The sequence below is a fragment of the Canis lupus genome, chromosome 32 (assembly GCF_003254725.2).
Source record: "Canis lupus dingo isolate Sandy chromosome 32, ASM325472v2, whole genome shotgun sequence".
Classification (NCBI taxonomy): Eukaryota; Metazoa; Chordata; class Mammalia; order Carnivora; family Canidae; genus Canis; species Canis lupus.
This window is the reverse complement of record NC_064274.1, coordinates 8077689-8102749: the sequence shown is the minus strand read 5'-3', so window position 1 is coordinate 8102749 and position 25061 is coordinate 8077689. Positions and strand designations below refer to the sequence as shown.

Here is a 25061-nt window from a genome sequence, read left to right as displayed (position 1 = left end):
AAGAAAAACAGCTAAATCTTAAGTAATAGTGGGGTTTTAGCTCTTTAGCTTTATTGGCATAGAAGTCTACCAGGGTAGGATAAGGTGTAAGAACTACTTGAGGGGGCTGACTAGATTTGGAGCAGGTGCATACACATTGTAAATATCAGCAATCTCAATGGCAATCAGAAAATTCCAGCTTCACGGCTAGCTTGAAGTTGTCATTGTGTTGAATGGGGGTAAGCAACAAACCAGCACACTGGCTAGAAATTCAGTAGGAAGATCTGGGTAAATGAAGTAGTCATAGTTAAGCCTTGATAAGCTTTCACATATCCCTGATAGGGTTTTTTTTTAAGATTTTATTTATTTATTCATGAGACACACACACACACACACACAGAGAGAGAGAGAGAGAGAGAGAGGCAGGGACACAGGCAGAGGGAGAAGCAGGCTTCATGCAGGGAGCCTAATGCAGGACTCCATCCTGGGACTCCAGGATCACACCCTGGTCTGAAGGCAGGTGCTAAACTGCTGAGCCACCCAGGGATTCCCTCCCTAATGGTTTTGAAGGATGCATGCTAGGAAAAAGCTATGCACATTCCCAAAAGAGACTAGAGAGGACCCATTTATGTAGGATCAATGTAAGGCCTGGAGAATGCTCAGGGAAGACATCTGAAGATCCAGTGGAAAGCAAAAGCAGGATAAGCTGACTAAACTTTGAAGGTAATTTCTATCTCTTCATGAATGAATCTCTTTTCATGCCTTGCTATAAATTTTTTCCAGCTTTGTCAAGGCATAATTGACAAATAAAAATTGTACAAAGTATGTTTTCTGACTGAGTGTTCTTAAAAGTCAACAATTGACAGATATTTTGGAAGTGTAGGAATCAATGAAAAATTTTTTTTCAAGAGTTGACTCTTTTTTAAAATTTAATTTTGTTTATTTATTCGTTCATGAGAGACAGAGAGAGAGAGACAGAGAACAGAGACACAGGCAGAAGGAGAAGCAGGCTCCATGCAGGGAGCCGGACGCAGGACTCGATCTCGGGTCTCCAGGATCACATCCTGGCTGAAGGCGACGCTAAACCACTGAGGCACCCGGGCTGCCTGAAAAATTAAAAAAGAAACACATCTAGATGTTCAAAATGGAGGCATCAGCTGCAGGAAGATGGCAGCTCCACTGCAGCAGCATCTCTCATGCCAACTAGAGCTGCCTTGGGTGACTTTTGTGATGGTGCTAAGAAGACATCTGGCAGATTTGTATGACTTCTATGGAGTGGAACACCCAGGTGGTAAATGGGTCCTCGGTGCTTGGCCCTGCAGGCCTGGGGCCTGAGGACCTGCCATCCAGCCCACAGCTGCAGTCTGTGCCTACAGCCCATGGGACCTGTTGTGGTTTTTCTGGGCTGTGATATTCTCCAGAGTAACAAGTAACGTGGCTTGGGAAGCTCCTGTCCTGGTTGGCATTAAAGTTTTGTTCAAACATGGCACTTAAAAAATTTTATTCTATACTTTCTATGGGATTCCCATTGGTTTTCATTTGTGTACTACCCATGCTGCCCTGGCTGCCTTGAGAGATCACTTCTGCCTCTCCAGTGACAAAATGGTGTGCTATCTCTTAAAAACAAAGGCTACAGCGAATACGTATGAGATGGATATTCACAACTTCTCTCTACCAGAAAATATTGCAGAGCTCAAAGAGAAGGTAATGTTAGTTATCACTTAAATTCACTGATGAAGATTCTGAAGGAAGTAACTCCTGACCAGCCCAAGCCAGAAAACTGATCCAGAATCAAAGCTTAAGTATCAGGGTCAGGCCTTATTGCTATTTTCAACAACAGGTGCTGTTTGATCAATTCTCAAGAAAGATTGGCTTCAAGAATGGATAAGAAATGTGGTTTATTATGATTACCTCTAGGCTAATTTCCTAAATGATTTATGAAGCTGTTTCTAGAAGATGAGAAGCTAAGGAGCCTTCTGTCCAGTTTTTATAGCTGTTTTCCTTAAGAACTATTCTGGCTTGTCATCTTCATACTTATTTCTGAAATATCTTTTGGCTGTAAATTTAGGTCAAGAGGCCATGTCCCATGAATGCTCTAATACAATGATGCATGTTTGTTATGTATTTAATGTTGAAAAAAAAAAGAAACACATCTAAATAACTCATGGGTCAAAGAAGAAATCACAAGGGAAATTAGGAAATAATCTGAATTGATTGAAATTGAAACATAATTATGGTATAGCTAAAAGAGTATTCAGAGGAAATTTTATAGTCTTAAACACATATACTGGTAAAGAAGAAAGATTACAAAGAATAACTTCAGGGATTAGAAAAAGAACAGAGCCAACTAAATCCAAAGCACGTTGAAGGAAGGAAATAAAATGTTTATCAAACACTGGAAAACAGAAAAACAATAGAAAAAATCAATGAAACCGAAAGTTGGTTCTTTGATAAGATAAAAAAAAATTGCCAAACCTTTATCAAGACTGAGCAAGCAAAAAAGAGGGAAGACTCAAGGAAGTCAGGAATAAAAGAAGGGACATTACTACCATCCTCAGAGAAATGAAAAGGATTAAAAGAAAATACTGTGAACAACTTTATACTATTAGATTAGAAAACATAGATAAAATGATCAAATTCTTAGAAACAAATTACCAAAAGTGCATATGAAATATAGAAACTTTGAATAGATTTATTAAAAAAATGAGGAAATTGAGTAATACTTAAAAGCATTCCCACAAAGAAAGTCCAGGTTCAGGTAGCTTCACAGATTACTTTTATCAAATATATAAAGAATAAATAATACCAACCATTACCTAGCTTTTCCAGAAGATAGATGGGGAGGAAACACTTCCCAACTCATTCTATGAAATGAGAATTATTCTGTTTTCAAAGCCAGACAAAGATATTACAAGGAAAAAAATATAGACCATCATGTTTCATGAATGTAGATGCAAAAATTCTCAAGAAAATTTTAAGAAACTGAATACAGCAATGTATATAAAGGATCATATACCATAACCAAGTGAAATTTATTCCAGAAATGCACATCCCAAAATCAATTTTAGTGTAATTTACCATATCAATACAATAGAGGACAAAAGTGACATAATCATTTCAATAGGAGCAAAAAAAGAATTAGACAAAATTGAATATCCATTCATGATAAAAACTCTTAAACTAGGAATAGAAAGGAACTTTGTCAATCTGATAAAGGGCATTTATACAAAGTATACAGGTAACATCATACTTAATAATGAAAGACTGGGTGCATTTCTTCTAAGATCAGGAATAAGACAAGCATGTCTGTTCTCACTACTTTTATTCAAAATTATGCTGGATATTCTATCCAGTAAAGTCAGACAGAATACATAAAAGGCATCTAGACTGGAAAGGAAGAAATAAAACTTTCTTTATTCAGAATGACATAATCCTGTATGTTTAAAATCCTATGCATGTACAAAGAAACCTATTACATGGTAAGGTGGAGTTGATCAATTAGGACAGTTAGACAAACTGAAAGTAAAAATCAAGAGTCTTTTTTTTTTTTTTTAAACTAACTGTGACCTAGCATGCAAGAGGCAAAATGAGGCACTTGCTCTCAGTGTTCCATTCTTTTTCATGGAATGGCCCTGGACAGAGGTCAGGTGGATGCAGTACAGATGGATGCTGCCTCTTTATGGACCTATGGCTGGAGGGAAAGGAGAAAATAAGGTAAAAGTCTAGAAGTGGAAAGGTACTATGTCAAAATGGAGTAAAGTGCCTTAGCCAAGGTCTCTGATAAGGTCTCAGAAGAGGTACAGGGAAAATGCCTCATTCTAGGCCTCCAATAAGGATACTTCTGAATGGAGGTGCCTTGGTTGGGAACACAGATAATGCATATGAATGTGGCTGGCTCAGATTGGGGAACTGAGTTTTTGCCTGGAGGATTGAGAAGACTGCATTGCACTGGCTGTATACCAAGGCTGGTATGAGAAGGGAGGCTGCCCTCCCTGATGCCTGTAAGACAAAGTCTGTATCTGTTTATGGTTAGGACTGAAGGATCACACACAAGATTTTGATTTTGCAGTCAGAATCCTCAGAACTACAATTAAGAAATGAGTTCAGCCAGATTATTTGATATAAGATCAATAAATAAAACTCAATTGTATTTCTATGTAGTAGTAATGAATCCTCCAAAAATTAAGGAAATAATTACATTAAAAATAACATCAAGAATAATAAAATACTTAGGGATAAATTTAATTTAAAAAAGTGCAGATGTGTAAGCTAAAAACTATGAAACATAGCTGAGAAAAATTTTAGAGGATCCAAATAAATTATGAAATATCCCATGCTCATGGAGTAGGACTCAATAATGTTAAGATGGCAATTACCCCTACATTGACATATAAATTCAGATAAAAAAAAGTAGGCCCTTTTTTTTTTTGCAGGAAATGACCTGAAAATTCATATAGAAATGTAAAGATACACAATAGCCAAAACATTTTTGAAAGAGAACAAAGTTAGAGGACTTACACTTCCCAATTTGAAAATTTACTACAAGGCTTAGTAATAAAAATTGTGTGGTACTGGCATAAGACTAGACTTATCAATGGAACAGATTTGAAAGTCCAGAAATAAATCCTTACATTTATGGTCAATTGATTTTTGACAAAAGTACTAAGCCAATTTAGTGGATTAAAGGATAGTCTTTTCAACAAATGACTGAAGCAGTTGGATGTCTACAAGCGAAAAGTGAAAAAGATAAACTTAGAATCTTACCTCCCCCCACACAAAAAAATCAACTCAAACTGGATCTTAGGATTAAATGTAAAAATTAAATTACAAGACTGTTAATGAACACATAGGAGAATATCTTTGTGATCCTGGGTTGACAGTGAGTTTCCAGATATAGCAACAAAGCATAATTCATAAAAGAAAAATTTCAATAATTGGATTTATCATAATTAAAATATTTTGTGCATCAAAAAGGAGCTGTTAAGAAAATACAAAGGCAAGGCACAGACTAGATAGACAATGTTTTGCAAAGCACATTTTTAAAAAAAGATTTATTTATTTTATTCAGAGAGAGAGACTCAGGCAGAGACAGAAGCAGGCTCCACGCAGGGAGCCCGACACAGGACTCCATCCCGGGTCTCCAGGATCACACTCCAGGCTGCAGGCGGCACCAAACTGCTGTGCCACCGGGGCTGCCCGCAAAGCACATATTTGATAAAAGACACTCATATCTAGAACATATAAATGAATTACAGGTGACAAAACTATAATTAAAAGATACTAAATACTTGAAAAGCTTTTTCACTAAAGAAGGCATATAGATAGCTAATAAGCACATGAAAAGATGTTCAATATCAATAGTTATAGAAATGCAAATCAAGACTCTTATGAATACCACATCTATTAGATCCACTAGAATAACTATGGTCAAAAAGAGACAATATCAAGTGTTGGTGAGGATGTGGAGAAATTAGAATCCTCACACATTGCTGGTGGGAATACATGATGGTACAGCCACTTTGAAAAATAGTTGGGCAGTTTCCTGAAAAGTTAAACATTAATTTATCATACAACCCTTAATTCTACTCATAGGTAACTACCCAAGAGAAATGAAAACATCTATCCACACAAAGACTTTTACATGAATATTCATGGCAACATTAATTATAATAGTCTATTTGGAAACAATCCAAAAGTCCAACAACTGGTGAATACATGAGCAAAAGTGGCATATCAATTGACATTGTATTTAGTAATAAGAAGGAACCAACTATTGATACACAATGCAACATAAATAAGCATCAAAAATATTATGCTGAATGAAAAAAGACACCAAGGACTGTATATTGCATGATTCTATTTGTATGAAAAGCCCAGAAAAGGCAAAGATAGTAAGCAGATTATTGGTTACCTGAAGCTGGGCATGAGAATGGGAATTGAGTGCAAACTGCCCCAAGGATATTATTGAGATGATCAAAATGTTCTAGAACCAGATTTTGATGATGGTTGCACAATTCTGTAAGTTTACTAAAAATCATTATATACTTAAAAGAGAAAAAATAGGTATTGATCATGCGAGGACATGAAAGGCAGAATAAAGAACTATAAGGAATAGTATTTATAAAGGCTAAGAGGCAAGAAAGTACTTTGTTAAGTTTGAGGCACTAAAATACAATATTGAAACTTTACTGTGGGTGACCAGAAGCCTTACCAATGACATAAACATTTGATTAACACATATTTTATATATTATACTGTATTCTTACAATAAAGCAAGCTAGAGAAAAGAACATGTTATTTAAAAAAATAATAAGGAAAATACATTTACAGTACTATACTGTATTGAAAAAAATCTGCATATTAGTGGGCCCAATCAATTCAAACCCACTTTATTCAAAGGTCAACTGTAGTTATGTTTTACAGTACAACTTAGAGAAAGAACATGATTGTAATAATTTTTTAAGTAAATGTGTTAAGAGCAATTAAATATAAAAGCTCAAACTCCAGGTTTATTGTGATTTTACAACTTTAAAAAATGAAAAAAAAACCATATTTCTTTTCATTGATATGAATAAAAGAGTTCCAAAAAAGTGAAATTAAAAATTTAAGTTTAGTTCATATTTTATTGTTATTAAAGATAAGTATCTCTATTGGTTTAGCTGTTGACTATTAATCCAAAGCATAATATTCACAAGAAGTAAACACTTTCTTGTGTTGAAAAACTGAATTCTCATATTTCAAAGAGGATTAAAATGTTCTAAAGACCGGCTCAACTGAAAATATCTACTTGTTCGACATTGATGACAGTGGCTGGTAACTTCGTCAAAAGAAAAGAATTACCATATATGTAATATTAAATAATATATATATATATTACTTGACATGTCAGTAGCAAATAAAGCAGAGCATGTTTGTCACATGAAAACCTGGTTGAATTTAGATTTGGGGTGTGTTTCTAACTTTTGGTTCTTGAAGACTTAAAATTGTGAATAAAATTTATATAGAGCTTAACAATTTTTATTTTCGACCTAGTTTTACTTTCACTGTGAATTTTTAAGTGTAAATTTCATTTCACTATTAAAAGAGAAAAGGAAATAGGCAGCATACTGATCGTTAGTGAAAGAGAAGAGGACTATGTGAAGATATAAATCCTGACATCAAGATACAGAATCTATTGTCCTTCCCTCTCCTTCTCATCAAACCCGACCCCCTTCCATAAAGCACTGCTGTCACCTGACTGGTGGTTGTCAGATTTCCCCTAAGTCAACTTTCATCCTCAACTCCATCTTGGCTTTTCTCTCACCTATGATCCTTTGTCTCTCTAGAGTAAAGACACCCAGGCTGAATAAAAGCAACAGGGTGATTGTGTGATGGGGACCAGTGGTTCCCAGACACTGGGTTAAGAGGCCACCAAATTGATTTCACTTGAGAGCAAATTCAGATCTGAACCCAGTTTTTCAGAGGTGAAAAAGATCTATTGATTTTCGTCACAGTCAGTTTAAAACTGAAATGATCGCCATTTTAACTGTGTCGGATTTAAGGAGCTATTGGAAATGAGTATCATTGCCACTGGAAGCTGTTTTTCTTTCAACTGAATTCTATATTGTACATCTTAGATGAAAAATAAAGTAATAAGACAATGAAAAGTTGGGAAATTCTGTGGTGGCTGTTATTTACCTCTCCAGGTAAATGAAGCAGGGCAGGGAGGGAGAACAGTTAGTTTGCAGAAATATCTATAACCTGAGTCCTCCCTCAGTGGAAACAAGTCACCCAAACCCCTGGCAGACCAGATTATGAGATCTAACTCATTTCTGGACACCTCTGAACCATGTTAGGTTGTTGAGGGTCTGTAAAAAGAAAGAGCTCTCCCAGGATTTATTGAAGAAACATTTCTGAGAATTTGTAGGTTTTAGAGAATTTCTTTGCAGAATTTCGTTTGGAGCTCAATACTGAAATTTAAACAACCATGCCAAGTGAGTATACACAAATATTAGACTGTTTCTGGAAAGTGTAAATAGTATTATGATATTTTTGAATGAATCTAAATTTCATTCACAAAAAATACATTTCTATGTTAGCCCTTCCTCAGGACTTGTCAGGGTAAAAATGACTTGATAGCTCTTCAGTTGGTTGGCATTCACAATTGGCCATCCTTAGCTTCACTACTTGAGAAGTTTTTTTAGGTTGTTTCCTAGAGATTTAAACTTTCATAAAGTCATTTTTTTACCTAGAGAAAATATTTATTGCCTTGGTGATTTGTAAGTAAACAAACAGAATCAACCACTTTCCTAAAAAAAAATTGAGTTCTATTTCCCATAATATTCCAATATTATGCCATTTTGGTAACTTTGTAACACCCTTTTATCCAAGCAATGAATCTGTTCTGTCAATTAGAAGCAGATGATTTTTTTTTTTGTTGCTAGAAGCTCCCCTTTCTGCTCACCCCCTTCTTTTTCTCTCCTTTTTAAAGCATTGTCATCATTACCACCATTGTTTCTTCATCACTGTACATTTTTGAGTCCTCACTTTATAAAAGATATTTGTATATTTGTGTGTATATGAGTGTATGTGCACTATATGTGTTACATTAAAATATATATACAATACTGCCATCAGTGTGATCATAATATGGGTGGTAGTTGCAGTGGTAGTGGGCAGAGGGAAGGGAAATAAAATCCATTACAGTCCTTTTATCCATCAGACTTTGTTAGGTGTTTTGTTTATGATATCTCAATCTTCACAACAAAAATGTGCATTATAATTGCTCTTATATTACTGAAAAAGAAATAGCAAATCAAAGAGTCTAGGAAACTTTTTTGAGGTGACAGCTAGTAAGTGGATTGCCAGAAAGTCTTTTTAGTAAGGCTTGTTCTTCCTCAAAACTATGCTGCTCCCAGATATACCTGTAAGGCAGTTTGAGTACACATGATGGTTCAGTTCTGACATTAAAGGACATACCCACCTGGCAGAGTAAAGATGTTTATAGATCAGCACTGCTTCACATTACAGCAGCTTCATCACGCAGTGTATACATCATGGGTTGTGGTTGAGTGCTCTCATGGAGAAAGTCTACAATTGAATTTTGTCAACCAAAAGTTATAGTTTGAGCTGTCTGGTAAATAGATATGTTACTGAAACTGTATAAATTAAGACAGAGCTTAGCAGCTAAATTTATCCAGAAGTTACAAAAGCATTCCCAGAGTAAATTAACAAGCATTAAAAATGTCAAAGCCCATCTAAAGTTCTTTATCAATGGCTTAAAAGGCATTCTTTGATCATTTGAACAGCATAATATATCTTATTCCCTTATGTACTACTTTCAGTTTATGGTTAGATTCTTGTTACTCTAAATGGGCACAGAGCCTTTTGTAGTAATTTTCTACATGAGTAGAGTGAAGAGGGAAGAATTCAAATCAGATTTTTTAGAGAATGATCAGGAAAAGGATAGGTTGTGCCAAACCAAACATTAAAACCCTTTGGATAAAAGGCTGGAGAGCCATGGCATGGTAGAGTCCAGGAAAATTCATCTGGTTCTTCCTTGAATAAAGGTCAGGGTGGAATCTATAAGGTTCCAAATTTCAACACTGAATAAGTGAAATTATAGGAAGTCTACTAGACTAAGCCAGTGTTGCTTAGCATGGCCATGCATTTGTATCACCTGTGGAATTTTTAACACATCCTGAAATTCATTGCAGTTCTATGGATTTGAGGTTTTGGAATCTGTGTGTTTAAAAAGCCCCGCCTCCCCAAAAAATTATGCAGAGAAAAAAGAAAGAAGAAAAAGGAGGAGGAGGAGGAAGAAGAGGAGGAGAATAAAGCAACAATATGAAATCAGAGAGGGTAAAATGTTAACAGCAGATAATCATAGGTAAAGAGAGCAGTTCTCTGCTGGAACTGGTGTGAATTTGCCAGTCTTGATTCTGCACATCTCTTCTCAACCAGTGATTTTACATTGGTGGCTTGAAATTGGCCATGATGGGAGTATTTACACCATGAAAATCAGAAAATGCAACAAATTGGGGCTTTTTCCTGTAAGGGCCTGCTCACCAGCGTACCATTTGGTATGTGGCTGCTCTTTGTGAAAATGATGCTTTCTCAAACAAACAAACAGACCCTAAACTCTCTTCTAGTGATACTACTATAACCTGCCTGACATCCTTCCAAATTGGAATTTGGAAAGCACTGCACTTGAAAGTAAGCTTCATGAGGACATGGGCCATGTCTACCATATCCCAGCTATATACCCAGATGTAGCTTGGTGTCAGATATATGATGGACAATAAATATTTGTTGAGTAAATGAATGAAGTTCTCAAATGAAAACATTTTATGGTACCCATGTGCTACCTTAATTTGGGATGGGTAGCAGAGACCAAGCAATGGAAGAAGATTAAAATACATATTTAAAATTCTGTAAAAACTCCTGTGGGGAGAAGGTATTTAGCAAATGGAAAGCATAAGGTGCAAAATTAATCCCATCTTAACCTCGGGAAATGCATAAGGGAAGAAAATTCACATTACTGATTACACACTGCTACCTGACAGATAGAAATGAGATAATAAGTAGATATTGACTTCTGTTGAGGTGAACATCAAGATCTATTGACCTGAGAGGTAAATATTGACCGAGGTGAAGTCAAGGTCAATATTTGCCTCAAAGAACAGGAAATCTTAATGCTCACCAATATATAAAGGTTATATGTGAATTTTTACATACATTTTCTAGGCATAACATCATGAAAGCTCTATATTTTCTCAAGTGATTCACAAAAGTCTGTTTTAAAAGTTCAGTTCTCTCAGATGATAACTTTAAGAAATAAGAATTTTTACTTTCTTCCCTTTTGTTGACTTTTGCTGAGGCATTAGTTAAGGTGATTTGATGTGATCTGTTTCTGGTACAGCAAAGGTTAACAGAAGTTTAATAGAACTCAAGCCATCCCTTAGGAGAGCACAAAGAACATCTCACCGAATCATCATGGTTACCAGTGACATTTCCTTACATGATCTTTACCAATCATGAGCTAGTCTTTCTGTAACAGCACATCTTAACCACAGAGTCCCGGACATTTAGGTCTGAAAGGGTATTCATCTAGTTGTTAGATTCTTTTTCTCTCCTGGCTTCAAGATGAACACTATCAAAAGATGACTGCAGGCTGGTAAATCCTGGCCATCATGGATCTCTAAATGAAGTTATTGTATAGGCTTCAGTGGTGGGGGAAGAAGGGATGAAGTCTCTGAAGGATTGGAGCATTTTAGTTGCTCTCCATTCCTGTTTCTTGGAGAAGCTTCCATCACAACTGCCAGAAACTTGAAACAATCTGGAACCTAATACCCCAAAACTGCCAGTTCCCCTAGTAATAGAGTGTGCAGTCCAAGCCAGAAGGGATCTCCTTCTCCATAAACTCAATGACTGCAGTCACCCCAGGTTACCATTTACCTAGTGCTGGCTTTATTGGTGTGGGTCTTGTTCAATATTAAGCAATCTGAATGGAAGCATTTTTATCAAGCTTCCATTGTTATTCTGCTCATTTCTTCTCAACCTAATTTTCAGACCAAGAAACAAAATTAGAGGTCCAACAAAAGCAAATAAATGTCAGTGCATTCCAATGGCACACACTTGGTATCTCAGCACCTTTTGAATTCTCTTAAACTCCTTGAGGGCAGAGACAGTGCCCCATACCTCTTCGTTTCTCTTACAGTATCTAAAAGTGCACTGAGGGAAGTAGACTTTCAGCAAAGAAGTGCAGAAGGATCAAGTGAGTGAGCAAACATGAAAGCCCTCTTCATTGTCATCTTACTTGTTCTCTTCTGTTACCTCAAGGCATTTGCAGAAATGTCAGGAACATGGGATTAACAGCAGATATAACCAATGTGTGGGTTTTTAAATCCCCACCCATATCCCCTCCTTCACTAGCTGGGCTCTAATATATGCATTGCTTGATTTTCATACATGCTGATTGCATAGCGATTTATTCTACAAGTGCCAAGGAGAAGAGTCACCCCTGGACTAAATGTAAAATCTTTATTCTCACCAATGTCTAAGTCATTGTTTTCTCGCGGCCGAGATCATGTGGCACACATTATTAATAGCTCTGGTCTCTCCACCACTTGACACAGCGCTCCAGCTGTCATTCTGCTCCCTGGCTCGTATGATTCTTGCACTGGTGAAGTGCCAGGCCCGGGCCTAGCCCATCAGTCACTGTCACCCACCATCCAGTGATGAATAGCCCGGCCGTCGCCGTGGCGAGGCCCGGGCTCTGATTCACACACGCCTGACTTTTACCAACTTCAGCAGCCAGCTGAGGCCTATCCCAGCTGAGGAAGGCCGCAGTGACCTGGAAATGGCACCGCCTCCGCTCCCAATGCTCCTCCACCCCTCCCCCTTCAGATTAGTTAAAAATGAAACAAATCCTAATGTGATCATGTCACTAATTATGCATTTAATTCAGTTATAAGGAGCTAATGGCTCCCTCAGTGACAGCTTTTACTGCTAAAAGGCAATTCATTCCTGAAACGGAGAAATCTAATTACACAAAATGCTTCATCCTAATCCTTTCAAAGAATAATCTTATTTGTAGACATTAACATCCCAGATGCTGCTGCTGTTTGTCCATTATGACAGTGTTTGTCCTGAATAATGTATAAATAGCTCTTTCTGGACAGTTGCATGTCACTAAATCAATACAATTTGCTGCCTTCTGTTACATTAAGTCAGCCTGGGCAGGCTGGAGAAAATTAACCTTTTGTTTTCCTCCCCTCCCCCTTTCTCAAAGGGCTTTCAGAATTAGAAATGAGAAAAGGATCAAAGGGGACTGGGGTGGAACTGAAAGGGGACAGTGGGGAGAGAGGGAGTGAAGGGGGACAGGTATAAACGAAGCTGTAGCTAAGGGAGGAAATGTCAGGTATAGAAATGCCATGTGATGAACTGCAAATAGTAGGTGGGAGAAAATGACAAACTTCTATGAAGATTATTTTGAAATTACTCCCCCAGATGTGTACCTGAACTAAGCATCTTATGTGTTGAGACTTGGTTTTAGATTTCTTAATTTTAAATGATGCTTTCTTTGAAATGGTGCTTTGCTGCAATATAGAGAGCTCATGGGGGGGTGGGGTGGGAGAGGCAACTGATGTTAAAGGAAAATCACAACTACATTAATCAATTCATTAAGATATCCTTGCTCTGAATCCCATGTACATGGAAAGCATTCTGGGCACTGCACAATAACAACAACTTATATTTGTGTAATTTATGGTTCAATAAAGGGTTTACACACACATAGGTAACCATTCGATTTATATAACCTTGGGAGGCAGGCATCAGAATTCTTACTGTTCAGGTGAGGAAAGGGAGGTTAAATGACTTGTCCAAGGTGATATAACTGGGACTTTATCTTCTAGCTCTTGGTTTCAAGTTGAATCTTTCCATTATTATACCATTGACTCTGCGTACACGAAACCTCTGAGTATTCAAAAAGCTCTCCTAGCAAGCATGTTTTATATTTCATTTTAGGACAATCCCCAAAATGCACGTGAAGGTACCCCCCCCACACACACATTCTTTCCCATATTAAACATAGATGTAGGGACACTTGGGTGGCTCAGTGGTTGAGCGTCTGCCTTTGGCTTAGGTCGTGATCCCGGGGTCCTGGGATCTCCACAGGAATCCTGCTTCTCCCTCTGCCTCTATCTCTGCCTCTCTCTCTGTGTCTCATGAATAAATAAATAAAATCTTTAAAAAACCACAAAAAACACAAAAATAGGTAAATTTTAATGCATAATTTTTCAAGATTATAAGAGTATTAAGTGTGCAAAAGTAGTTTAATTTCTAAACAGTATATGTCATCTTCTGAAGATTAGAGATTGACAAAATTTTTCTGTAAAGGGCCTGATAGTAAATATTCTTGGCTCTGTGCACCATACTATTTCTGTCACAGTGGCTCAGGTCTGCCATTGCAGAACAAAAGCAGCTAGAGACAATAAGTAGACCAACGGATGTGGAAAAGATGGCAGACTGGATTTGGCCCTTGAGCTGTAGTTTGCAGACCCCTGGATCAGATGATAATATCCACCCCCCCCAAATTAATCATGGTAGTTCTACTTGACTTATAAACTTTATCTTTGTTCCTTTTACATTATTATTCTTGCTCTTAGTCAGTTCTTTTTTCTTCTTAATATTGTTTCAGAAGAATACAGAAATCTGTCTTTATATAAATTCCAAGAAGTTCATTGAGAGAGAGTCCTGCAAATAGGAGCAAAATTGACAAAATGGATGAGAGTGCTTTACATTCTTGCCCCTTTCAGGTTTCTGTTTAGTTTACTCTGATTGTTTTTTGAGCATATGCGCCAGCATTCAGTTTCATACCTACACTACTGGCTGGTTTTTGTTTTTGTTTTGTTTTAAAGGCTTTTTAAATTTATTTATTCACGAGAGACACAGGCAGAGAGAGAAGCAGGCTCCTTTCAGGGAGCCCATTCAGGGAGCCCGATGTGGGACTCGATCCTGGGTCTCCTTGGGCTGAAGGTGGCACTAAACCGCTGAGCCACCTGGGCTGCCCTGTTTCGTTTTGTTTTTAATACCATGAGTGGATGAGGGAACAAGTGTGCAATGCAGCTATTGAGGTTAAGTTCTACTGTTTGAAACATCCTGCTAAAAGCTTGTTTTAATGCAATTCAGCAAATAAAATAACTTGTTATGAGACAGGCCTGTTTTAAAAGGGGATTTAGATAGGTGAACTACTAGATTATTACGCTGAGTAATGTCATCTTTAAAGTGGTCCAAAAGACAATAGCATAGGGAAGTTTCAAGGTAGAAAAGAAAGTCAGGTAAGGAAGCAAGTCAAGAACAAGGTAAAATCAAAGATAGAGACTTAGACACCTGTTTATTTGCTCTCAGTCTCACACAACCTAACAAATGAAATTATATCCTTACTACAAATAATTTCTTGATGATCCAAGGCATGAAGCACAGGCTTGTTTAGAGGCCTGCGGCTGACATACATTGTGATGAAACAAATCCTAATGTGATCATTTTGGGTAACACTGTAAGCAACAATAAAAGAAGAAAAAAACTGTCTAAAGTTGATTCTGAGGACAAAAAATCAAGTAAGAGGCCCAGAGAAGTGATAAAATAGTAAAGCATTCAAGCCTGTCTTTTATGAAATTAAATGAGCACACTCTTGAGGCGGTGCATGGACTGCACAGCAATAGAGAGATCCTTGCTTTTTCTTTTAGTATAGGTCTATATCATGTGTTATATTTCTTTATTGCTATGCCAAAGTATTTTTCTTGTCTCCTTCCTGTTTCCATAAAAGTATATGTGAGATAATCTATTTCGAAAGTAAGCCTATACATGGTGCTATAAGGTTCACTCTTGTGAAAGGCTTCAGTGTCAAATTCTTATATTAGCTTCTTCCTAGGAAAGTCTTGATTTTATATATCATCTGGATGTGAGTTGCTGGGTTTCTTTGGAATGAACTCTCTAAGAAGCTATTATTAAGTCCTTGGCTTTGCAGCTTCTACATTTGTCAGACTTTCAGAAATGGTTATTATCAGTCAAACAGTCCATATTAATAGTCCCATTTTAACTTGGAATATTAGATTTTAAAAGTAAAGTTAACCAGTCAATAAAGGCAAATGTTAATCTCAGACATAATAATCTATTCTCCAGAAACAGGCAGGGCTTCTACAATGGTATTGGGAGTTATTGTGGAAAAGGAAATATTGTAAGATCAGATGCAGAGCAGAAAGTATTATTTCTGGAAAGTAATTTATTTGGGGGTGCCCCTTTAAAGCATCAGGGCCAATGTCACTGAGGAGGGCTCAGATTAGCTGATCTGGTTGATTGGGCCTTAATCCATCACTGCTTGAGCCCCCTCAAATGTGTTATCACCCGGGATTTGTCTGGCTACATATGATTTCACACATCTGTCATCTAAATCACAGATCCAAATGCAAAGTCCAGCACTAGGAAACGTCACAGGCATTTGTGAAAATCCTTGGAGGAACTTGGGACCATAAATCAATGGATGGATTACAGTTCAATAGTACGACCTTCTCATTTATGATGAAATGATGTTGTCCACATGAATGCTTAGGTATTATGGTGATGAAGCTATAAAGATGTATTTGAGAGTAAATATTTTTGGTTCTTCCTTAGACCAGTCTGTGAGTACTATCTCTAAGACAAGAACCTTTTTAATTAAGAGCAACCTGAAAAAATAATAAGCCAGATGGAAGCTTAATTGGGACCAACTTTGTGAATGGGTTAGAATAGTTCATATTTTTTTTTCCTTTTTAGATTAAATAGTATTAGTAATATGGTAGTAGAAACAAATATTTCTTCAATGTTTGCTATAACTATGCACCATGCTAATCACTTTATATGTATTATAATCTCAGGAAACTGAGGCTCAGAGAGATAAATCACAGGCCCATAGTACGTGGCTATCCATTCAATGCAAAGAGCCACAATTTGAACCTCGGTTTTCCTGATTCCAACTTGTGCCCCACCAAAATATAAGGAAAGTCCATATAAGACTTTGCTTGATTTTAGAAACAAAATGAGAAAGTCATAATTTTAAAATGAGAGGTTTGTCAAGTTAAATATTCTATTTGTTGGCTCTAAACATTGTAGAAAACACCTGTGGGCACAGTCACTGAGAGTGCTTTCAGCCATGACCCAGCTCTCCCACTTGCCCACTGAGCATGCCTGACGCTAACATGCCATAAATACTGATACAATGGGTTAAAAGCCATTGTGCCTAGAGTGAGACAGCATGTCCTTGGAGCCGGCCTAGAAGTGATGCCTTAAATGGTAGAGAGCTTTAGCAATTCCCAACGAGGTCATATTTGATCTGAATTTTCTCATCACAGAAAGCAAAGCAAAATAAGAAAACAAAATAATGCAAAACAAGAATACTCACTTTGTGCACCTGGAGTTGTTGCCTTGCAGGCATTAGTCTGCCATCATCCGATGGCAGGATATAAAAGTACTGTTCAGTTGGCTATTGGAAAGAGGAATTTTAATGCTATGAAGGAGTTTTTATGCTCTTAGTTAACTTCCTTGGGAACAGGAAGGTTCATCCCCTTCATACTTCCCATAGTTGAGCATTTACAATTTTTCCTGACTGAGATTGAAGTGAAACAGGCTGAGGAAGCTTTCATCGTCTGATGTTTTCATAGAAGGAATATTTTCTGTATCTTCATTCTTTTATTTCATGAAAATATTAACTTCCCATGAGAATCTATCTATGTATTTAATGCTTATTTCTTTGAATATTATTTCTCTACCCAAGTTGAAATACAAACTTATGGGATGATATTTTTGCTTTGATTTTGTCCTTTAAAGGCCTTTTTAAATTAACGTAGTTAACATTTACTGAGCCTTCATTACGCCCGCACCGCCATGTTAAGTGTTTTATCTGTATTATCTCATTTATTTCTCACTGCAGTCCTATGGATGGAGCTATATTATCATCCCATGCTAGAGATGAAAAAACTGAGGCTCCAACAGGTAGCTTGCCCAAGGCTATATACCTAATTCATGGCATGTCAATGTCTGAACTCAGAGCTGGCTGCCATCAAAGCCCTTTCTCTTAATCACCTTCCCTTACTTTTTAATATCTGAGAACATTAATTTCTGTTAAAAGTATGAAGGTTGAAAGTGATTGTAGGACTCACAAATGTTGTATAGCTGAAAGGAAGCCTGGAGATCTTTATTTGTTATCTTTATTTTCCTAATAAATAAATCAAGATAGGAGATTATGGCTATGTCAATAAGACATTAAATTCCTTTGTCAATCTGGTCAAATAATCCATTCATGTTAATTATTTGGCATCAAACAGAAAAACAAATGTTGTTTAACCCAAATTTCTACTTTTCGGTAGTTTATTCTGAGATAAAATGAATTCAATCTTAGACCCAAGATCAAGGTCACAAAACAAATACCATTGTAAAACTGATGACTTAAACTGTTTTGGGTTCCTACTATGTGCAATAGGATGCTCATTTATGCTACTGAACATGAAAAATGCAATCTTCTCCTCTCCTCCTTTTATTTATTTCAGAGGCTACACAATGCCAAACAGCTTGATAAAAAACAAACAAAACAAAACAAAACAAAACAATTTGTTTTAACTGGATCAAGTATGGAGAGTGCCAAAGTTTGTTTTACCCTTGAGTGCTACAAGATTTGTTTTGGACATAAGCAAATGTGTCTGTTTTCCCTTCAGTTATTTTGAAGAAGTTATGCTTGCTTTCATAATAAGCTTCTCTAACTCCTATGCTTTTGTCAGCTCAAAACTCTGAGTCTCATCATAGCACCAAGAAATAGGGTAGACTGGAAACATCCATCTTCTATAGATCAGTCCTAGAATCAATCCTCAAGTGTTCCACTTCTCTGTGAAAGGCCATTATGATCCTACACACTCACAATAAAGTAACATTAGGTTGTTTCCTCCCTCTTTGCACCCCCTACACCACCTGAAGTAGATCATTCTTATTGGGACTGATGTAAGAGACCAACTACACACATCTCAGTGCTCAGATCTTGTGTTGACCTGACAGCTCCAGCATCTATGAAAAGTATTGCTTGACCTAGACACTGAGGCGGTTTGATGTAGAGATTATTGACAGGGAATCAGCCTGAAAGCCCCAACACGCCTTTTCTGGAGTCACTTTTCATATTGCAACTGCAATTCACACGTATTTGCCCTGCGGCACCATCAGGCATTATGAGAGAGCCAGGAAACCTAGAACTCAGACATTATGGGAAAATAAAAGGAAGTTATTTTATGTTGTTCAATAATGTTATGTCATTATCTTTGTGATAGGCTAATTCATATACTCTACAGAAGACTATTTATGAATTAATGGCATAGGTTTCCAAATCTGACTTTAAAAAATATGTAACTTTAGCTGATGGATTCAATTTGCAATTCAAATGAGTATTTTGTACATTTGCCCAGAATCTTTAAGTGAATAGGCTAAATAAGTAAACAAAAACTTCTCCAATCATTTTAATAATATTCTCTTGGCTATAGTACTCCAAGTCATGACCGGAAGTGACATTGACAACATAATTATACTTTTTTATTAGCCCAAGGTATTCTTTGAGCTAAAATGTACCATCCGCATTTATCTTTTTGATAACATTTTCACCATGTGAAGTATTTCCAGGGAAGTTCTTTTTTTTTTTTTTTTTTTAAATTTTATTTATTTATGATAGTCACAGAGAGAGAGAGAGAGAGAGGCAGAGACACAGGCAGAGGGAGAAGCAGGCTCCATGCACCGGGAGCCTGACGTGGGATTCGATCCTGGGTCTCCAGGATCGCGCCCTGGGCCAAAGGCAGGCGCCAAACCGCTGCGCCACCCAGGGATCCCTCCAGGGAAGTTCTTTGTTCGGTTTTCTTTTCTCACTTTAATCCTGTTCATTTTTTTTTTAAAGAATGGAATTTTAGATTGAGCTTATTTATCTGCTTAATTTGTGACAAAATCATGGTTTTTATTTTTACAAAAGACTAAGAAGGTGAATATCTGGGAAAAACACAGGACTAAACTGACCACAAGGATAGCAGCATCAAATTTTAGTCATCAGTATGTGACTCAAATTTGAAGTTGAACTTTAAAAAATCTGGACCTCAAAAAATAACCATGAAACATGTATCCCAACTATCTCTGCCTGACCCCTCCTAGCAGACTCAAGATCAGGACTTCTGAGACTGGCAGCGTGTTGTATCATCATTTTAAAATTCATATTAGAGCTCATAGAATGTTAGAGCTGGAGAAAAACATGTATTTCAAACCTCACTTACTAAAGATGAGTAAACTCTGATCCAGGAAGGTTAAGCCAGTAGCCTGAAGTGTACAGCTTATAACAGATCCCAGATACTTCCATTATGTCCTCTGCTCCCATAGCTGGCTTGGCCTTGTAATGTTGGCCTATCAACTGGCCTTAACTTTACCCCCTAAGTCCATTCATTCATTCATTCATTCAGAACTTAATATGTGCTATGCTGTGTGCAAAACTTCAAGATACAGAAGAAAACAGGCAAAGCCCCTTACTTCTTAGAGTCGATATTTTAGGAGGGGAAGATAGAAACTAAGTAAATGAATAAAATAATATTAAGTAGTGATTGGTATTCTGAAGGAAAAGTAAAGTGGTATAAGATGGTTGAAAGTGACAGGCTGAAAGGAGGCACCATTTTGATAATATGATCAGAGAAAGCCAAACTTGATCAGGGCAGCAAAGGCCTGAAGCAAAGGCCTGAAGGAGGTAAGGACAATACCTAACCAGGTTTTTTTTTTTTTTATAAATTTATTTTTTATTGGTGTTCAATTTGCCAACATATAGAATAACACCCAGTGCTCATCCTGTCAAGTGCCCACCTCAGTGCCTGTCACCCAGTCACCTTCACCCCCCGCCCACCTCCCCTTCCACCACCCCTAGTTCGTTTCCCAGAGTTAGAAGTCTTTCATGTTCTGTCTCCCTTTCTGATATTTTCCACTCATTTGTCTTCTTTCCCCTTTATTCCCTTTCACTATTTTTTATATTCCTCAAATGAATGAGACCATATAATGTTTGTCCTTCTCCGATTGACTTATTTCACTCAGCATAATACCCTCCAGTTCCATCCATGTCGAAGCAAATAAGCTAACCAGATTTTTGGGGGAAGTTTGCCACAAGAAGAAAGAATAAGTGCAAAGGCCCTGAAGTAGAGTGTGTTCACCCCTTGCTTCTCTAGAACCTCTTTTTGAATGGACTTTGATTTGCTTTCTGTGATTTTCCTGGGAGGAGCTGGAGCAGGACCAAACTGTACTCAGATCCAATGTGATATTTCCTGAAGTCCTGGATTTTTAGTTAGACAATATTAGGCAGATGGGCCTGATTGTGTGTCAGCAGGAGGGAGAGAAAGAGAAAGAAAAATGCCTTTGGAGGTTGCATATCTTTTCTGACTACCATTGATAAGAAGTTCACCTGAACATCTCTCTGCTAAATAATAATAAACTTCAGTACTGTGATAAGGGACCTTTATTTAATTAATTTCTTTTAATTGATCCCCCAAAGTGCCTTAGTCTTTTTAAGGATCCCTTGGGTCCAAGAGAACCATGGCACATTGATAATTATCTTCTTTTTCCTGATACCCAGTGTGTATCTAAGAAGGTAGGGACAGACTTCCTCCAGGGCCAAACCTCCTCAAATAGAGGAGACATGCCACCAGAACTTCAGGTTTGTCCCATTAGGAATGAGTAGGGATGGAAGGGAAAGAAGGGGAGGGTGGATCCCAAGTTAATTCTGAGGGCTAAAAATACTCTTCTACCTAGGGACAAAAAAAAAAAAAGGAAAGGAAATTAAAATATTGGGTGACTAGCATTTAAAGAGGTTATCCTGATCTATAACTCTTGAGTGATAATTTTAAAAATATACTTTCAAATTATGCTATGGACTAAATTGTGTCCTCCTAACATTTATATGTTGAAACTCTACCTCCAATGTGACTGTATCTGGAAATAGACTCTTTGGGAGGTAAGTAAGATTAAATGAGCTCCTAAGAGTAGGGCCCTAATCTGAAGGGACTAGGGCCTCCTAAGAAGAGGAAGACACCTTCCTTTCTCTCTCTCTCTTAATTTATCTCTCTCTACCATGTGAGAACACAGAAAAAAGGCAGCTGTCTGCAAGTTAGGAAGAGAACTCTCCACAGAACATGATCTTGGTGGCACCTTGGTCTCAGACCTCTAGCCCCCAGAACTGTGAGAAATGAATTTCTGTTGTTTAAACCACCTAGTGTATAGTTTTTGTTTTGGCAGTCCAAGCAGACTAAAGTAAATTAATATCTGAATGGCCACCCTGTGATAAAAATTAATATTCATACCAAATGCTGAAGTATGCCAGTCTGGATCCCAGAGGAATTTTTTAGCAATCTGGCATCTTGGGGTTAACTTTCCAAACCTCATGGCCTCCTGTGTCTTCACAATCCACAAACTAAGTCAAGTTTGAAAACAGGAACTAAAGATTTGGTAGGCTTGGCTCTATCATTTTAGTTTCTAATTAGCTTTACTCATGTCTGTCAATAACCAGTTATATAGACTCAGGCAAACCACTCAACCTCTGTTTCACAGTTCTCCCACCTTATGGGGTCTTCTTAGGACCAAATGGCATCACGTCTGAGAACACTTCAAAAATTCTGAAGTTGGGATCCCTGGGTGGCACAGTGGTTTAGCGCCTGGCTTTGGCCCAGGGCGCGATCCTGGAGACCCGGGATCAAATCCCACATCAGGCTCCCGGTGCATGGAGCCTGCTTCTCCCTCTGCCTATGTCTCTGCCTCTCTCTCTCTCTGTGTGACTATCATAAATAAATAAATAAAAATTTAAAAAAAATTCTGAAGTTTTGTCGTTTCTAATGGCTGAAGTTTTATTTATTTTTATTTTTATTTTTTTTAAGATTTTATTTATGTATTCATGAGACACACACACAAACACACACACAGAGAGAGAGAGAGAGAGAGGCAGAAACACAGGTCGAGGGAGAAGCAGGCTCCATGCAGGGAGCCGGATGTGGGACTTTATCCCAGGTCTCCAGGATCACACCCTGGGTTGAAGGTGGCACTAAACCTATGAGCCACCCAGGCTGCCCCTGAAGTTTTAAATATAGACAAAAGCATTCAATGTTCAATAGACATGTATTCTATTCGTTGCATTTGAAGGGGCCCTGAAATTTAAAGCCCTGAAGTTTGAGCTGTTCAGAAGTGGTAACAACCAGTATTTGCATGGTCCATTCAGCCATTTCCATACCTTATCTCACAGGTTATTCAAGACAGAAAAGCCCTGACAAGGACCCTTTGGAGGCCTCAGGAAGAAGAGCTCCCTCATTCAGCAGAGGTGGTCAGAAAACACTTTTAGTTGCCTTGTCCCTGGGCTCTGTGAAAGTTATCGCTGCCTGTGAGGTCAGGCAGCAAGCCTCACCAGGCATCCAAGGCCTGCCACCCCTCCATCATTGTCAATAAGCGAGATGGAGAGACCTGTACATCATTTCATTTACTATTGCAATGATTACATAGCTCATTGCCTTCCCATTGTTTCAGTGATAGATTTAATTAACTTCCAATTAATCATAGAGGGTGATATTTAATGCTCAGCCCAGCACTAAGCACAGTGTCACAGACCAAAGAATATATTCTGAAGGCTTCAGTAATCAAGAGGTCATGGAAGATAGATGTTCTTCACTGAAGGAGAGGGAAGATAAATCTGTGTGTCCAGACCACTCTGGCTAACTGTTTTAGGATAATTGTTTTGCATCCAAATGATAACTTTCCATAAGGCCCAACCATGCAGAGCACAGGAGAGATAGATGGAGGGAGAGAGAGATAATAGGGTTACAATATGGAGAATTCGCTTGGCTGTAATTCCCATCTGATGCCAACCAGACTGAGCTCACCAGGGAATTCTGCGTGGATTTGCACGAGTGCAAGTGCTGTAGAGGTCTAGCTTAGGACCGTATGCTGAAGAGATGCTCTATAAATCCTTGCCCAGCGAATAAGGAAGGAGGCCCAGAGATCTTGGTTAGGTAGACTTTTTTTTTTTTCAGTAATCATGAGGGCATACTGACATTTTGCTTATGACATAACGCAGTATATTTCTGTCTTCTGTTTCTTGCAAGATTTGCATATCTGAGCAATGGAAAGCCCAGATTCTTAGAGCTAGCAGTGTGGTGGTCACTCTGTGATGTGTCCTCAAAAGGATGTGATCTATGTGATAGAAGGTCCCTGGGTTACAGCCTAGTTATTCGAAATGTTTTTGATAAAATGGATCAGAACCTCTGAGGAAAAGATTCTAAAAGTTTCCTGAACAGTCTATGAGAAACCCTGTTTTGACTCAGAACACAAAAACATACTTGAGAAATCAATTATAATTTTTATATTTATATTGACATTGGGGCAATGGTTTTGAAACAAATGATAATACAGATTATAACCCTTTATTCTTTCTGCATCCATCTATTCATCCATTCAGAATTACGTGTAAGCATTTTTATATCAAGAAAGTGGTCATTTCTAGAATTTTTAAAGCAAAGTTCAGAACATTAAAATCTCAGGATAAAAGAAATAACTCAAAAGTCAACTGTAAAGTCATTGTTGACAGGATTTGACCAGGAGTAAAATCAAATTTTTGGAAAATATATGGTTATCATGAAAGTACAAATTATAAAGTCGTAAAGCCCTTGATACACAAAAAGTTGTCTAGGTGTGTTTATTATTCTAGAGAAAGAGTTCATAGCTCTAAAACTGCTTTTGTGACATGGAAAGGTTAAGAGCCCCAGTGTTGCAGCCTTTAATCTCAAAGAAATATATCTGTGCCAAATTGCATGAAATAAGGGGTTATTAATCAATTCTATAGACTTACACAATACTTGTTCTTGGAAAAAATAATATGTGACATTGTATCTAGTATCTAGTATCTGCAACAACTTTGCTTAAATTTTTCTTAAATTAACTTTTTAGAATGATTTCAGATTAGGGTACATATAAACCAGGCTTTGGAGATGCTATTTGCTTTAAGTCCCAGGAGAACTGCATTTGACAAATAGCATACTTAGTAGCTAAATATGCTTGTGATTGTTATTGGAGTGTGTGCGTGTATGTGTGCACGGGCGCATGCACATGCACGCTGCAGGACCTAAAGCTCTAGAAATAACTTGACAGATAGATTAAAGCATGAGGAGGTCAACTCCATTCACTTTACTGCCCACATTGGGAGTCAAATGCAAAAAAGAAGCACATGCTTGTTTTATGATGGAGACCTCCCTCTTCACTTTGCAGTGAACAAATTGGGGGTGGAACAAGAATGAACTCTTGTATCATCTACCTGCCCTTCCAGTCAAGAGGTTGACATCTGAACAGGGCCATGAGATTACAGTCATGACCCAGTATAAAAGAATGAGAGACATTTGCCACTCTTGTTTCAATTCTTGTCATAAAAATGCATTACGTTTGGCGTGAGTTTCTGTTCTTGTTGAAAGTGTCATCATAGGAGAGCAGAATCAGGAGAAGCCCCCAGAGAATTCCCTTGGATATATCATAACATGAAT

At 37.6% G+C, this 25061-nt stretch overlaps 1 pseudogene; it reads left to right on the top strand.

Annotated features, from left to right (window-relative positions):
• Nucleotides 1–1240: 1240 nt before the first annotated feature.
• Nucleotides 1241–1763, top strand: LOC112644324 (protein Mis18-beta-like; annotated as a pseudogene).
• The last annotated feature ends 23298 nt before the right edge of the window (nucleotides 1764–25061 follow it).